The 12500-nt window shown below is 42.2% G+C and overlaps 1 protein-coding gene across 3 annotated transcripts in view; it reads left to right on the top strand.

The window, feature by feature from the left end:
• Positions 1–11068: 11068 nt before the first annotated feature.
• Positions 11069–12500, top strand: part of LOC125032763 (protein tramtrack, beta isoform-like) — a 10108-nt gene continuing 8676 nt past the window's right edge. The window contains exon 1 of one of the 3 annotated variants that reach the window (XM_047624093.1): positions 11069–11223. The gene's annotated coding sequence lies outside the window, so the exon portion shown is untranslated. The other 2 variants (XM_047624092.1, XM_047624094.1) reach the window with 2 other exon arrangements.

Genomic DNA, 12500 nt, shown 5'->3' on the forward strand with positions numbered 1-12500 from the left:
AACAATAATAGAGTAACAAAATAAAATAACAATAACAACGCACGAGAGCTACAGCTGAGAGTATTACACGGGTATTGTCCAGATACTAAATATCACAGGAGGGGGATTTTCCGCTATACCAAAAAAACAAAACAAAAACAACAAACAAAAAAAACGGAAAGGAGACGGCCAGGTACAGGTAGGCTGATGGGATGAGATTTGTAATACGCTCTCTGCCGGTCATTGATAAAGACGTAATGATCTGAAGAACGGTATTTATTTCAACATTGTTATCATAGTAATTGTTGTAACTGTTATTGTTATTGTTATTTCCATCACCATCATTATCATTGTTATTTCCATCACCATAATTATCATTATCACTATCATTGTTAGTAGTACTATTGTAATCATTATCATTATCACTATCATTGTTAGTAGTACTATTGTAATCATTATCATCACTATTATCATCATTGTTATTATTACTACTATTATCATCATTGTTATTATTACTACTATTATCATTAATCCTATTATAATTATTGATACTAGTATTATCATTATCATTACTATTACTATTATCTTTATCATTATTAGTGTAGGGGGCATTCTATAATAACCATCATTAATATCATTAGCAGTAGTAGTATAACAGAGCATGGCCACTTGAGGAAGAGATGTGCCGTGTGAGGGACATTTCCCCTCCCGCGCCTCTCCAGCAACTCGGGCATTTCCCCGTCCGCGGGTTGTGTAAAGTCTGACGATTCCCTTTCCAGGATTTTACAAGCGTTCAATTCCTCTCCCTTTGCATTGCACTGACTAGCGGTAGGCCTCTTTCCATATCCGGTCTTGTTTCTTCTAAATTAGCAATGATAACTAACAGAAGCGGTTCTCTCAAGCTATGCCATTATGGATATTCGTGTACGATGTGAGTACTTTTTCTAAATAACCGCTTGGCAAGATCTAATTGTCTGTTGTATGTTATCTACCTTGTAAAAATTCACAGGGAAAAGTGCTGTCCTACAAGCTAAAACATGATGAGGGGAAGTGCCCGGTTCTCGGGAACACAAGGTGCTCTCCTCACTGCTAGATTCGGGGAGCAAATGCACTTCTGCCAAATGGAGCTGTTTTCTCGTAATTCCAAACATCTAATCATCATGTGTTTCTATGTGATTTATATAACACAATAAGAGAATTTAGCACAAGTGCCAATTGTTTTATATATCCGTAGATTTCAAAACTAGCATCAACAGACAGCTTTATCTCACAGGTACTTATCCAAAGCTTCATAGACTTTGTATTCATATTACCGATACATATAGCTATGTAAATACAGACCAGCTTACAAATCACAAACACATTCCGTCTCATCCTTCCTATGCAACAGTAAAAATCCAATATTTGAACAAGTTTCGATGTATAATAAAGAAAGAAACACTTTCTATTAAAACCTGTAAACTGAGTGTTGTCACTGTAGTCCTTTTTTTTTTTTTTTTTTTTTTCTCAAAGGAATCATGGATGAGTGCTGTTTCTTTTGGGTCTGGAAGCAGATTATTCATATATACATCACATGCTTGCCAGATTATATGTCAATTGGGTTGATCAAACAAGCACAAACTGTTAGAATATTGCAAAGCCACAATATTCGTGTCTACCTTGCCCTTGCATAGATATCATTTTACAATATATATCATATATATTTTACGCAATGTATGTTTACAAAAAAAAAAAAAAAAACTTAAATAAGCAAGACAGTAACAAGTGTGTTATTTTACAACAGTCTTCCATTCCAACACCCTCCCTAGTGTAATGAATTAATACCAAAACTATTTAATCCAACAAGACAGTCATTGTTCCTGTACAGGGTAGTTTATGTAGGGAGGGGGCATATGTCACACCAGGGTGAGTTGCAGGCTATGGTCATGAGATGATAAAAGTTTGTTTCCTGTTAATTTTTTAGATTGATTTCATTCGTTATTCTTGTTATTTATTTTACTAACAGTTTTATCAATCATTAATAGTTATATTTGACATCTATTCCTTTCCACTGTCCTTTGGTAAGCAGGCAAGATAACCACAAACGCAATAACGTGCGTATGCAGGTAAAATAAAGTTCATTCACACAAATCTAAAGAAAAATTAAACCATTGATATTGTACTTTATCTATTCATGTTGTAATATGACATACAGTACATGTAATTCAATCAGAATTGGTTCCGCATGACCTGGTTGTTTCCCTCTTGTCGCACCCCGGACTATTAGGGAAATGTTTAAAAACTCCTGGTCAAAACCCTCCACGGTGAAAATCGCATGACGTCAAAAAACCTTGAGGGGCGCTTTGATATGCTACACAAAGCCGCGGGGAGGGTGGAGCACGTGGCGTCACACAGATAAAAATATAGAGTAATAAAGTAACCCACATACACATGTGTGAGTGTGAGTGTGTTTGGAATCTACACCTACATTACCCTGATATACTTGTCAACATCATACCTTGGTCATGAAGGATTTACAATAAAGATGATATAAAAAATAAAGGTATAACTAACTGGGAGAGCAAATAATTCCCCGAGTCCCAAGGTTAGCGGGATGAGAAATATATACTCTATAAACAGAAACCATAATGAAGGCATTGGATTGACTGTGTAGGAAAGTTACTTCCATGATTGGTCTTGCTTTGATTACCTAATCATCGTGCACCCTGAGGGCTCGCAGGTCTGGTGACATGATTTAACAGACAGGTTCTGATTATCCTGTACCTTGATTTTATTTTGTAAACGCCTGTTGTATTTGAAATTAACTTGGTGTTTTCTTTTTTAAGCAAGACCGATGGTCTTATCACTCTTCCTGAGACAATAAAACAATTCAATGCTTCTATTAAAGGAAACATTATAATTTCGTGCTACGACATCAGACAAGTAATATACTGTTTATCAGGGAAAATCCTCCAGCTCTAACCCCAGCTGACCCGCACCTGAGCTCCCCCCCCCCCTCCCCCTCCCTGTCTCTAAAGCCGTAATTGCCCAACGACATAACTGCCAACCTCACCTGCTTCTCTCTTTTAGAATTACACTGCTCGTAAGGTGTTTAAATGAATGTTATCAGCACGATGATTATGTAAATAGATGTTTTTGAAATTATTAATGGCGTGAGTAATATTCATAATGATGTTACCTTTTTAAGGATTACCATTATTTATCGATTTCAGTGTTCGTTGGTACGGTAAACGATAACACCGTCTAATGATAATGGTTCTACGCTGTTGGTTACTGTAGGTAATTATACGTTAACATGTTTATCAACTTTATTAATACCATCATCATTATTACTGATTTTGCTACTCAAATTTATCATAGTTCAAACGACAGTGTAATAAATGAACTTAAAGCAGACACCTTCCTACAACGGTTACGTTGAATTGATTTCATTAACTATTAAGAAAGGAACGTATGCCAATTACATAAACACACACACATACAGACATACATATATATATATACACACACACACACATGTATGTATGTATACATATGTATAATCATATAAATATAATATTCATACATGCACGTGTGTTTTATAGCATATCCACACCCGCAGCAATCCGTGCCTTGGCCCTGCCAGCCGTTCAAAAGCCGCGGCCAAGCAACGGCTGTGGAAGAAGAGGAGCAGAAGGCCAGTAACTAAACAAAGGGCGAGGTGCGAAGTGACCCCATACAGGGTCAATCCTCATCTTGACCTCGTAAAGTGTCCTATAAGCTAGGTATTCGACCCCACTTCAGGTGACAGGGAGGGAATAAGGGTCAATGGGCGGGCAAGCGAGGTCAGACGACTAACTTTATTTTTGATAGAAAAAAACAACGTTTATTCAATACTGCCTGTCTGGGAGCATGATATAATGATCTATACATAGATATATACAATGTATATATACATATATATTCATGTATACATGCATGAATATATGTATATACACACATATGTACATATATAAACATATATATGTACATATATGTATATACGTGATATATATATATTCATATATATATATACATACATACACACACACACACACACATATATATATATATATAAATATATATATACACACACACACACACACGCAGACACATATATACATATACATGCATACGTATATGTATGTATGGATATATATATATATATATATATATATATATATATATAAATATATATATATATACACACACATAGACAGAGATAGATAGATAGAGCGAGAGCGAGGGAGAGAGAGAGAGAGAGAGAGAGAGAGAGAGAGAGAGAGAGAGAGAGAGAGAGAGAGAGAGAGAGAGAGAGAGAGAGAGAGAGAGAGATAGAGATAGAGAGAGAAGCAGATAAATCCAGACATACAAATAGATAAATATACACATGTGCAAAGAGATAAAGACGTATACAGATAGATAAATATAAATATAAATAGAGGGATAAATATAGACACAAATAAAGGGATAATATAGACATAAATAAAGGGATAAATATAGTCATCAATAAAGGGATAAATATAGACATAGTGAGATAGAATTATATACTGTAGAGAGATAGATTAGTATAGACATATATAGATAGATTAGTATAGACATAGATAGATACATTAATATAGACATCGATAGATAGATTAATATAGACATCAATAGACATATTAATATAGACATCGATATATAGATTAATATAGACATCGATAGATAGATTAACATAGACATCGATAGATATATTAATATAGACATCAGTAGATATATTAATATAGACATCGATAGATAGATTAATATAGACATTGATAGATAGATTAATATAGACATCGATAGATAGATTAATATAGACATCGATAGACAGATTAATATACACATCGATAGATAGATTAATATAGATATCGATATATAGATTAATATAAACAGAGACACATAAACAGATAGATAGACAGGAACATAAACAGATAGATAGACAGGAACATAAACAGATAGATAGACAGGAACATAAACAGATAGATAGAGAGGAACATAAACAGATATATAGACAGGAACATAAACAGATAGATAGACAGGAACATAAACAGATAGATAGACAGGAACATAAACAGATAGATAGACAGGAACATAAACAGATAGATAGACAGGAACATAAACAGATAGACAGGAACATAACAGATAGATAGACACATAAACAGATAGACAGGAACATAAACAGATATACAGGAATATAAACAGATATACAGGAACATAAACAGATATACAGGAACATAAACAGATATACAGGAACATAAACAGATAGATATAATCTAGACAGATACATGAATGCAGTGAGATAGACGGGCAAGTATATGCACCTACACGACGAATCCACAGTTAGCCGAACGCCGCGCGGGCAGAGAGCCAGCGAGCGCGGGCAGCGTCGATCCCCCAGCACGCACCCGTGGTGACCGCGACGGCCCACAGATGGCGTCTATCGATGCCATGGGAAATATCGATCAATAACTTTTGCCAGGGTGCTGCTCAACCCCCCCTCCCCCCAAGCTGATGCTGATGCAACCGACCCTGTGCCCGTATCCCGTAACCCTCCTCGCGCCCCGTGTAGCCCCACCCCACCCCCCACCTTTCACCCCTCAGTCAGTTCCACCCCCAATGCGACACCCCTCTTCCTCCCGTTTCAGCTTCCATGGTCGATTTAATGACACAAAGATCCGCAGATGTCATGTGATATATAAAAACACAGAGTCTGTGTATGATGTAGCATTGCTAGATGAGGCGTTGATGTTCATATTTGCTCTGATTCGTCGTGATAAGTTTCAGCGGTTGATTTCTCATTGATATTCTCAAGGCACTTAAACAGACCAATACGGACTGATGAGGCTGCAACTAACGCCCGCATCCCGTGAGCCCTCTCTTCCTTCGCCATTTCCATTCCCCCCCCTTACCCCCCTTAACCCCTCCCCGGATCTCGTGGTCACCCTTCACCGATAATCCCCCCTTCCCCCCACCCCCACCCTCCTCTCCCACTCTTCTGACCACCCACGCACATACACATGCCGTTAACGCTAGTGTAATCTGTAATAACGATGAAGAGGATGGTGATATCAATATTGGTAATGATAACAACAATTATGGTGTGAATAATAATGATAATGACGAGGACGCTAACTGATATTACGAATAGGAATAATGGTAATAAATAGAAATATAGCATGTCAAATAAGTAAAATAATACGAAAACACGATTCAAACTGTAAGGGAACAATATTTACATTTAAAATTTCCATATTTTGACGGCAATGCAAATACTGACATAAATAAACAATATAAGAAAGTAACACGTAACTGCGAAAGTCAATACTATGCTCGCAGTTTTTCGTGAATGGTTTTCTCGGGATGTAGATTAGCAACTAGGGTATAATGCACCGCTAGTGGCGATATAAGAAATAATAAATACATCATGAAAAAATAAGGCACTGACTCCTTCTTGCAAGCTTAATGCAACTTGATTTTTAGCAAAGTATAGTGAAAGTGAAAATGAAGACGAATATCCAGGTCCTCCATAAACTTTCATTGTGACTTTTCCACGCAAGAATACGTTTTTTTTAACAGCATAAGTCTTAGTAATGCTGGAATCATTTGATAAAATTACGATACTCGACTGGATATCAAATAGTTCTTGAGTAATAACTGAATTCACAAGAAATCAGTCATATCCGCGGTCATACAGGAGCCAGCAGTAAATCTTACGACGGCGTGTTTAATACCTGGCATGTGATCGTGAGCTACTGTGCCCACGCTCGCTAATGACTGGCTGTCGAGCACACGCAGTCATGGTGACGGGAGCGCTTGGTCCCAACCGCCTCGCTCGTAACGTCCGGGCGAGGCAGGGTAGGAGAATGGAGGCATGGAGTTTAGGTTCGTCTTCAATAGACTAAAAGGGATGTATGCTTATTCTTGCTGTTGTAGGCACAGTCATAGTGAGGATGCGACACTGACATCGCAGTAAGTAAGGGGTGATGGTAAGAACGTTGTAATAGAGGTGGGGGTGGCGGCGGTTGGCGGAGGTTTGGCGCGGGGACACCTGGTGGCCGAGTAGCGGTGATGGAGGGCAGGGCGGGGCGGGTGCCAGCTGCTGACCTTCACTGCCGGTTCCTCCATCACCACATCCACCACCAAGCTCCACGCTGTTGTCTCCTTCCCTCCTCTTTTCCTTCGCTTCTCAGTGTTGCCTCCTGGCGCCAGATTTACCAGGAAGGGATGCCTCAGACCCATTATTAATCTTGGAAGCCGTTCAGGGAGTTCCATTGATGCAGTTTTGAATAATGGAGTAAAATTCTGAACTTGGGGTAAAAATCATGCCAAGCAACGTCGCTTAGCGCTTACATCTCCTAACTACCAGGTTCGTGGGAATAAAAATTTCAAGTAATTGCCTCTTGCTTGTACGGCGTGCGAGTCCTTCCAGGACACAAAGAAGGCGTCGGGGCACAGCCGACACTTCTTGGCGCCTCGAGTGTCGTCTTCCCTCTCGTGAACTGAATATTTTCTTCGCGTGATCAGCAGTTGTCCATGGCTGTGCCGGCCCGATCACTCAAGCGCACTGAGAACCTTGTGCATTCATGAGAGGAGGGACGAATTATCTTGCTTCTTTTTCTTTCTTTATTTTAGTTCTATCCATCCATGATAAGATGTACAAGATCTTACAGAATGCCAAATTCAAGGAAATTTACCCAAACAGTAATGTGCGCAGATTAGATCAGATCAGATGAAGGTTGTGAGGAGTGCGTGGCTGCGTGTGTGTGAGGTAGAGGGTGGTGGTGGTGATGGCGGGCCAGGGAGGCAGGTAGAGCCTTTGTGGTGGGGCGGGCCCGGCTGGCTCTGCTACCTGGCGGTCCCAAGGGGCCGCCTGGTGCCTCCAAACCCCTCAACACCTCCACAACTTCGCACAGACTCTTGTAAGCTCCAGGCAATCAGATTTTCCATCGGTTGCGTGTTGAATAGTTTTACTTGAGGGAAATGATTCAAGATATTTCGAGAATGATTGCTAGTTTCCCACTACGGATATGAAGGCATTGTGCCAAGACGATGTCTAGATACTCCTGGAAGGTAAATCTAAATTGAACAGGAAATTTGGTTAATGACTCAATACTATTTTAAATTCTAAGAGTACATGATGGAAACTCCATATGAGCTTTTTTTAAACATTTAGTCAGAAATGCAGCAGTCGGTAGACGCGAGGGCCTGGTGTAGGAGTGTTGTGAGACGAACTTGTGGCGGGGATCCTACCCTTGTCCTCACGGGTGACGCTCTCCTTCTCCCCTCCCCCCCTAACGCGCTCCATCCCCCGCTTGCCTGCCAGCCCCCTTCATCCTACCCCCCCCCCCTTTGCCTCCTCCGCCCCACGTCCAGGTAATTACGCCCGCGGGGTTGACCTCTCCCTACTTTACTTTCTCCCAGGGGGACCAAATCGCCATCCCTGAGGCACCCCGTCACCGCCTCGGTTGGTGTCTTGGCGAGGGTAGTCAGGCCAGGATACGTTAGAAAAAAGGATGTCCACCTATATCCATACATTTGCATTCGCTTATACATGAATATACATTACCACGCATAAACATATATATGTGCATATATATATGTAATATATAATGTATATATATAATATATATATATATACATATATATATACATACGTATGTGTGTGTATGCATTACAGACACACACACATATATATATATGTATATATATGTATATGAAAAAAAAATATATATATATACACGTATATATGAGGGACGATTGATATTTTTAAAATATTTGTTAATTAATTTAGTAAAGAGGCAGCTGTACTCGAACAGAGAGAGAGATAGTGAGAGAGAGAGAGAGAGAGAGAGAGAGAGAGAGAGAGAGAGAGAGAGAGAGAGAGAGAGAGAGAGAGAGAGAGAGAGAATAGACGTAAGTATAAGTAGGGAAAAAGGAAACACGACAGAGGCCCCACGACCTCAGAATAAGCATGAACTGTAGGTAAGAAGCTGGCGTCGGAAGCGAGCCATCAGAAACGCCTCTGGAAGTATCGAGAGGCCCCATCAAGTCTTGCATCAGGAACACCTGTCGCCAAACTGCCGGTGTCACGGAGCGTTGGCTGCACCGGCCAGGCTTCCTGTGGAGTCAGATAAGATACATTAGGGTTACTCCTCTCTTTGTCTGCCGCGGCCGTACTCCTTCAAGCAAATTTAAAACCTTCAAAGTCTTGGATACAAGAGGAAAGGGAAACCGAACTTCGAAATGCAGTAATTTGTTTATGTTGAGTGAAAAATAAATTTGCATAATTCTGTGTATATGTTTCTTATGGAAAAATACAATAAATAAAAATGAAAATTGAGAAGTCATAGCAACAGCGTGCGCAATTACATTGTGAAGTTGAACACCATTGGGTTTACTGTTTATTGTAGATGTCAACTAGGATAAGTAATGATCCAAACCTCTCCTTAGCTTGTTTCAGCCAAATTCTCTATATCGTATTGTTGCTGAAAACATATAAGAAAACTGTATCATAAACCAATATTTACGAAACGCAAACAAATTATTTATTGATTACTATGAAGTTCTGTGCAATCCGCATGCAACTGCGAATAACAATACGTTGCAAATAACGCGCTCGCGTTCCTATAGACTAATAACTGACTCGTAATTCTCCGAATCCAGTCGTAACCGCAAGGAGCGTTATGGCGGGTGGTGTGGCAGCGTCCAGCGTGCCGCAGAGTGACGCCACCTAACCCTTAGACAATGGACGCGAGGAGCCAGCATAGCTCTCCATCCCCCCGGCGGCCCTGCCCTCCCAGCCACTTCCGTCTTACAACACATCTCCGGTATCCTGTCTCTTCTTCAGGCATGTCCACGCCGTCTAACATTCCTCCTTCATGACCCTGCGAGAGGCGCCGTCAGCGAGCGTGCCTGCCTCCTACACGGCCACGCGGACCCTGGAAAGGTCAACGGCGAACACAAGGGAGACAACGTGATACCGCCCTCAATGCTCCTGCTGGCGGGGAGGAATACAAGACTGGTGCCCAGGCGGGACATGTGTTGGGGGGGATCACAGGATATGAGACAAAGCGAAGCCCTACTCCAGGAGCCTTTGTTTCCAGATGACTATCGATGCGCACCAGAACATGATCCTGGCACCGCTAGCGGATGAAGTCTCTCAAACAGACCGTTACTCTGCCGCTTTCAGAAGTTTTAAAGGTTGAATCAAAGGAGGGGCGGCCAATCCAAAAAGCATATATTCATGTCTTGTCACATAGGTGCAGAGGGTAGGAAGGTGTCACGAAGGTGCGGTGCTGCCACGTGTGTATGTCCGGCCAGGCAGGTGAGCACCAACGGGCGCGCCTCGGTCTGGCTCGCTGTCTTCGCTTGGGTGCCTTCCAAGACATCTTACAAGGTGACTTCAGTTGTCCTGGAACACCACATTATACGAATTTCTTGGACTACTCTCAGCTTATATGTGCTCTGATAACTTAGGCAACGAATGAAAAGTTACTAGTCACTACCAAAAACCCTTTCGACTGGAACAAAGATTTCCAGTGTCCGCACGTCAAATGGAGTTAGTTATTCGTTATCAACAAGGTTATACTATGGGTATGCTGATCTGGTTATCGATAACGGAGCATCTTGATTAAAAGGGCGGATAGTCAATAGCCGTAAAATACAGTCTGATATCCAAGTAAACGGACTCGGTAGCTTTTTCTGATGGAAGCCGTGGCACAAAGACATCTGGTGGGGAGCGAGCGGAGCCCAGGTGCGGCGAGTATCCCTCTCATGCCCGCAGGCCAGGACGCGTCCCCCTGCCCCTGCCCCCCCGCCCCCTCCCCGCGCCTCGGGAAGCCATACGCTCACCTTAACCTTCGCTCACCCTTGCCATTTTCGTTCACTTTTTTCGTTTAATTAACGCACGTTCGGCGAGCCAAAATGGATCGACCATGGCAATCGTCTTTCGAAGGGAAAAAGTCCATCGTCGAATCACTCTCATAATATGAGACAATATAAAAATAGACGAAAAATGAGCGCGGGCGTTGGAGCGAAGCGTGGCGGAGGGCGGCGGTGCGGGTTGGTGTCGCGCGCGGGCAGGACCTCCTCCTCCTCCTGCTCCTCCTCCTCCCCCTTCCTCCTCCTCCTCCAGTGCCAGGCGTCGTGCGTGCCACCGCCTCCACTCACACCACGATCACCACTTCTCCTGCAAACACCGCGCAGGTCAGTTCACCACGAAGCAGTCGTTGAGTGCGGGTTATAGGGTGCGGGTGTGTCTCGGGTGTATGTTGGTGTATTGCTGAGTATACCGACGTGTTATATGGAATAGATAAAGCGGCGAGGACACGCTGGTGTGGACATTATTGGAACTTACTCTTGTTTGTGAACACCGGGACTGTCAGCGTCTCAGGTAATTGTGGCTCGTTGCGTTCGGATGTGCTTCGATAGTGGCTTATAGGATAACAAGGCGGTGCAAAAGAACCAGTGGAATATATTCGTGAGTGAAAGAGTGCGTGAAGCCTTTTGGAAGTGAAGATCAAGCGACAAAAGGTGCGGTGTCCTGCGAGCGGCAGTTCGAGTGACTCGCCATCCAGCCGTTCCAGGTGGAGGGTTGCCACAGGAGCTGGAAAGGGAGAATTATGGGCCTTTACAGCTAATAGGAGAAGAGTCACACTCACGCACCGAGTTCTGAGCAAACGTCGGCGAAGTGGACAGTGTTATAGGTAGTCAGAATGAGTGCAAAGCTTCGATATGGGGGAAAAAAAGTGTTTAGTGTTGGTGCCGGGAGTAAGGGCCAGGTGGTGGCGGCGGATGTGGCGAGAATCGGGATGGTGGAGCTGCTTTGTTGGAGAGACGTTGTTGGAGATAGTGTAGTGGAGATGATGTGGTGGGGTTGGGGGTAGAATTAGTGTGGAGAAAATGCGTGTTGGAGTCGCTGTGTCGTGACTCAGGACATGGGCACGCCGTGTCCCTGCTCTTCTCAATCTTGTGTTCTCGAGGAACCGATTGGCTATTTAACATCACCCTTTTTCTAAAAGCGGAGAATATGACAGTGATAACTAGATACAATTATCCCACATTTCTTCCGGATTTGTGTTCTTTCCAGAGGCGAAGAAGACGGGAGACCACTCGTCTTCCTCCGCCTCCTCCTCCTCCTCCGCCTACCTGTTGCTCGGGGAATCTTGTTCTCGTAGTACAAGCGGGGTTTTTCCAGCTCTCTTACAGTTCTAGCGTCAGATATTTGTTGTGCGAGCATGTATCTCGGTATATTTTGTATTTTCATATCGTGTTTGAATGGAGATCCGCGGAAGACGAGTTTCAAGGGTAGTTGTGTAAGGTCAAGGTACTAATGAGACTTGTTGATTGAGATGATGTTGCAAAATACTTTTTTGTTTTGTTTTTTTTTAATTATTTTATCATTGTTTAAAGCTCTTTTTGGTGTTAGAGTTTCGTGCTATTGAATGGTAATGGGTGTTGGTAATTGTCAGTTCAAATGCTGA

Source organism: Penaeus chinensis, chromosome 15, assembly GCF_019202785.1.
Source record: "Penaeus chinensis breed Huanghai No. 1 chromosome 15, ASM1920278v2, whole genome shotgun sequence".
Classification (NCBI taxonomy): domain Eukaryota; kingdom Metazoa; phylum Arthropoda; class Malacostraca; order Decapoda; family Penaeidae; genus Penaeus; species Penaeus chinensis.